Here is a 5,889-nt window from a genome sequence, read left to right as displayed (position 1 = left end):
GACATACTACAGAAACAATAAATGATAGTATAAGAAAAGAGGCCACAAGCACAGGAATAAGGGTAGAATCCAAAACCTGAAAATTGTTAGGAAACATCTGAAGAAACAAAACAGCAAACTTAACAAAACTTTAATTTTACATTTCTGATCACTAGAACTATAAAATAATAGTATACATGTATTAATTTGTTATAATAGGAATGGGATACTAATATACTGACTACTAGTGAGACTGAACTAGTGTTATCACTATGAGAATCAGTGGGCTAGTGCCTCAGAAAACGGAAAGTAGAATTAGCGTGTGGTCCAAGTATACTAGTCCTGGATATATTGCCAAAGGATCCAAGAATGCCACAGAGATACTTGCATATCCATGTTTATTGGTGCAGTATTCAGAAGAGGCAAGACATAAAAAGAGCCTCAATGCCATATACCAATTAATGGATAAGGAAATTGTGCTATATAAAGGAAAGTGTTTTGTTTGAAGGAAAATTGAGTGAGTCAGTTATTATCATTTTAAGTAAAATAACTCAGGTTTAGAAAGAAAAAAACTGACTTTTCTACTGCATCTAATATAAACATAAAAGCATAAATATTATATATGACTCAAAAGTAGAAAAGGAGTATGAAGGAGGAGGAACAGGTCTAAAATGAGAAAAATGGTAACAACTGTGCTGAAATGAAAGAAAAACAAGTGTCACATTTTTTTCTTATATGCAGAACTTAAGTTTAAATATATACATATATATACACACATACACATACACGGTGGGGGGGGTGTCATACCACAGCAAATAGGAGGAAGGGAACCATTGAAAGGTAGAAAGAGGCAGGAAAATTCATTAGTTATTTTTCTCATTTATATGAGAAAATACCTGAGAAAAGGAGCTTAAGAAAAGGCCTTATTCTGGTGCACAGCGATGGTACAGCCCATCATTTTTGGGAAGGTACAGAGGCAGAATCATGAAGCAACTGATCACACTACATTTACAGGAAGCAGAAAAAGATAAATGCTACTGTTCAGCTATATTTCTCCTTTTGTGCAGTCTGGGACTGCAGTTCATTTAGGATGGATCTTTTTTCATCCGTTAAGCCTTTCTGGAAACAGCCTCACAGACACAATCGGCCGTGAATTTTCATGGAAATGACAACTCCGAATAAGTTGACAGTCAAAATTGCTCTTGACATCTCATTACTTCTCAACTTTATGCTCAAACACATAACTTTAGACCATAATATTCTGGCTTAGTTTCAAATGCATTTTGTCCTTTCCAACAATATTCTAAGTTGTAAATTATTTTCTAAAACTCAAGATAATTTCTTAACCATGAATATCTATAAAATCAGAAAACAAGTTACATACTTCCAACATAAAAGGCCCCAAAATAAATATTCCTATTCCAAAAGGGAGGGATAAGGTAATAGCAAGAAAAAAAAATCAGATTAAAGTAAAAGCAAAACCTAGCAGAGGAAACAGCAAATCTTGCACCTTTATGTGTCACATCTGGGACTTATGATGGCATCATCTGAGCTTGGGATTCTCTACTCCTCCAGGTCTGCTACCTGTAACACATGTAACTTCTCTTTTTTATTATAATTTTTATTTTTTATATTAATCACAGGTTATTTATTTTGTATCCCAGCCGTAGCCTCCTCCCTCAATCCCTCCCAATCCCACCCTCCCTCAGCTCCTCCCTGCCCCATTCCAAGTCCACTGATAAGGGAGGTCATCCTCCCTTTCCTTCTGATCCTAGCTTATCAGGTATCATCAGGACTGGCTGCAATGTCCTCCTCTGTGGCCTGATGACTCCACTGATACTTTCAGATTTCCTCAGTAGAAATCTTATTGTATTGATACCATCAACATCCTGGAGTTTTCAAGGCAAATTCACTTTCCCAGTTTCATGAAATGGACCTTTAGGGCCTCCTTACAAGTAGATTGCCTGGGTCTCAACACCTCCCAGGAACCTTGGTACAAGACTTGATGTCCCCGAAGTCTTTCATTTCATGTGCCTGTAAAAGCACCACCATGTATAGCCAAACTTTTGGCTATTTTACTGGGTTCTTTTTTTTTTACCTCCCTACACCACCTCTTCTCTCCCAACACTAAGTAGGAGAGAAAGAAGTTTAGAGGGGGAAGAAGGCATCATTATCATTAGAATGTTTCCTGCTGATTAAGAGAGTCCAGTTCCTTGGGACAAATTTGATCTTTGTAGTTAGGATATCTTCAACCAGCAACCAGCAATCCATCAAATAGCAACAACAGCAGGAGCAGCAGAAACAAGGGAGCAGCAGTCATGCCTCTTAAGGCTCTCATATTTAAGTACCCTTCTAAGAGTCCTCAGAACTCCAATTGTCAGCTGCCAAAATCATGCTACTGCCAGAACATGAGACCAATCATAGTTAGCTATGATTTGTCTGAAGCACCCCTTATACCACACCTGGGATTAAAACAAAAACATATTCACATAACATTTCTGTGTTTTTTAAGAGACCAAAAATTCTCACTACAATCATGGGTATGATGCTTCTAAGTTCAGCTGGGATATCAAGATGTGGTCTAGCTCCCTTCCATCATGGCAAATTGGCCCTTGTATGCCTTTGTTGCTGAACCTGGAAAAACACTTCCTAGATAGTTATTTTTGAGCAACCCTTCAGTGGCATTTTCAATGTAAGTTCTCTCCTTACAAATGTTTTAACATTATCACAACATGGAACTTTGCCCTAAAAGAACCTTTCTCATTCAAGGGAAATTTCTCTTTAATGTCTCTAATCTTTTTAACAGTTACAGATGCTTTGTCTACAGCTTTCTTCTCCACAATTTTAAACCTACTCTGATTTCCTCAACAAACTTTACATTTTCCATACTGTTTTGCTCTACGTTTTCTTCTTTCTTGAAGATTTATTTGTATATCTATTTTCATGTATGTGTATGCATGTATGCATGTACATGTGAATGCATGAGCCCATGCAGGCAGGAAGATGGCATTCTATCACCTGGAGCTGAACTTATACAAAGTTGTAAGCAACACAGCGCAAGTGCTGGGAACTGAACTCCAGTCTTCAGCAAGAGCAGCAAATATTATTAACCTCTGAACCATCTTTATCGCCTACTCTTCCTGCATCTTTATTTTACTATAGACATGAGTAAGTGCAGTGGATAGCAATTATGCTACAGCCTAAACGATACACCCTTTTGAAATTTCCTCCACCAAAAAATTTAGTCATTATATTTAAATTCAGTCCATTACTCGGTGAAATGTAACAGAAGGAGCTAAAGATACGATTCTTAGGTATTTTTGTGTATTTTTTTTGTCATTTTTCTTTTATTTAACATGTGTTTTTTTTCCTTTTCCTTTTCCATGCCCACATTGCCTACCTTCTTTTATAAAATTACATGTCTCCTCCTAGTGAATGCTTAACTTCATAGCTCATTCTGCATTACCATTGCTACTTTATTTTCTAGTGTTATTGGCATATAGATGGCTTGACTGGGTTCAAATTGTATCTTTCCTCATGATTTAATTTGGTAGTGTTTCTGACACAGTAGTTTGTTTTCTTCTCTTTCAGTGTTGTGATGGAGACCTCAAAATTAAGGCTGACTAGTGAAATATCTCCAAAATAAAGTTAAAAGAGACACTCAGCTCAACAGATGCAAATATCATAACTTAGAAACACACAAAATATAAAACGCAAGAAAACATGTCTCCTTTGAGACATGTTAATATGTAAAATCTTACCTAGAACAGTGAGACAACTGAAAGAGTTCAGTGGGATACATATGGGAAAGGAAGAAAAAGTAACTTTATTTGCAGATGATATGATATTATCCATTAAAGACCCTAAAAACTTCACTGTTAAACTGCTATAACTGATTAACACTTTTAACAAAGTAGCTGGATACAAAATTAACTCATAAAAATCAGTAGCCACCCTATATACATATGACAAACAAATGGACTAAAAAGTGAATTAAGAAAACAGAACCTTTCTCAATAGAATCAAAAATATATCTTAGCCAAGTGTGATGGTTTGAATAAGAATGACTCCCCAATAGACTCATATATTTGAATGAGTCCCCATAGACTCATATATTTGAATTCTTAATCACCTGGGAGTAGCTCTATTTGAGAAGGATTAGGAGGTGCCTTGTTGGAGTACGTATGGCTTTATTAGAGGAAGTGTGTCCTTGTTGGTGAATTTTGAAGTTTCAAAAGCCCATACAAGGCCCTGTCTCCCTTTCTCTGTCCCCATGTCTCTGACTCTCTCTGTCCCCCTTTCTGCCTATGGATCTGGATTGTAGCTCTCAGCTACTTCTCCAGCTCCACAGGGAGCCTTCATGCTCCCTGCCAAGATGATAATGGACTAAACTGTAATCAAGCCCCCAGTTAAATGATTTCCTTCATAAGAGTTGCCTTGGTCACAGTGTTTCTTTACATCAATAGTACAGGTTCCATGAGGTGCTGAGAAGAAGATACACTCTTTTGCGTTCTGTTGAAAGGTTCTGTAGACATGTATTAGGTCCATTTGATTTAAGACCTTTGTAAGTGTCATTATTTTTCTGTTGACCTCCTGTCTCAATGATCTGTTCCTTGCCAACAGTGAGGTGTTGAAGTCTTCCACTATTGAGATATTGGGATCAATGTGTGATTTAAGCTTTAATGTTTCTTTGACAAATGCAGGACCCCTTGTGTTTGGTGCGTAGATGTTCAGAATTGTGATGTTGCCCTGGTGGATTTTTCCTTTGATGAGAATGAAGTGTCCTTCTCCATCTCTTTAGATTAATTTTGGTTGAAAGTCTATTCTATTAGATATTAGGTTGGCTACTCCAGCTTGCTTCTTGTGTGTGTTTGCCTAATAGATCTTTTTCCAGCCCTTTACTCTGAGGCAGTATCTGTCTTTGTAGCAGAGGTTTGTTTCTTGAATGCAGCAGAATGTTGGACCCTGTTTCTGCAACCATTCTGTTAGTCTGTGTCTTTTTATGTTAATAGATATTAGTGACCAATGATTGTTAGTTCCATTTATTGTGGAATTGGTGGTGATTGTGTGTTTGGTGTGTGTTTGTTTTCTTAAAAATATGGAATGCTTGACGAAATTGTGTGTCATCCTTCCTCAGGGGCCATGCTAATCTTTTATGTATTGTTCCAATTTTAGTATATGTGCTACCAAAGCTAGTACCCTGGTAGAATTTTTAAGATAATTTATGTATACCACCACACCACCTGTAAATAATGATACTATGAGTTCTTCCCTTCCAATCTATCGCCTTGATATCTGTCAGTTGTCTCTCTGCTCTAGCTAGAACTTCAAGTACTATGATGAATAGATACGGGGACAATGGACAACATTGTCTTATTCTTGAGTTTAATGAATTTTTTTTGGTGTTTTTCTCCACTGAAATTGAATATTGCCTATATCCTTGCTATAACTTGCCTTTATTATATGTAGATATGTCCCTTGTATCCCTAATCTCTCCAAGACTTTTTTCATTAAGGGGTGTTGTGTTTTGTCAAAGGCCTTTTTTGCATCTATTGAGATGATTGTGGAAATTTTTTTTCATTCAGTTTATTTATACAGTGGATTACATTTACTGATATTCAGATATTGACCCATCCCTGCATCTCTGGGATGAAGCCCACTTGATCATGGTGGATGATCTTTATTACATGCTCTTGGATTAATTTGCAAGTAATTTCTGGAGTATTTTTTTATCTATGTTCATAAGGGAAATAGATCTGTAATTATCTTTCTTTGTTAAATCTTTATGTGGTTTGGTTTTCTGAGTAATGGTGGCCTCAAGAATTGGACAGTGTTCTTTGTGTTTCTATTATGTGGAATAATTTATGTAGTATTGGCATTAACTCTTGAAAGTCTGGTGGAATTTTGTAA

General features: G+C 36.6%; 1 non-coding gene across 1 annotated transcript; it reads right to left on the bottom strand.

Moving 5' to 3' along the window:
- Window positions 1-5,071: 5,071 nt before the first annotated feature.
- LOC129669317 (U6 spliceosomal RNA) lies at window positions 5,072-5,178 on the bottom strand. The gene has a single exon (XR_008719017.1). It is a non-coding gene; the product is annotated as a U6 spliceosomal RNA (small nuclear RNA).
- Between the last annotated feature and the right edge of the window lie 711 nt (window positions 5,179-5,889).

The sequence above is a fragment of the Psammomys obesus genome, unplaced genomic scaffold (assembly GCF_907164565.1).
Source record: "Psammomys obesus unplaced genomic scaffold, mPsaObe1.curated_primary_1811, whole genome shotgun sequence".
NCBI classification, from domain to species: Eukaryota; Metazoa; Chordata; class Mammalia; order Rodentia; family Muridae; genus Psammomys; species Psammomys obesus.
The sequence above is the reverse complement of the archived record's forward strand: the minus strand, read 5'-3'. Positions and strand labels throughout refer to the sequence as shown.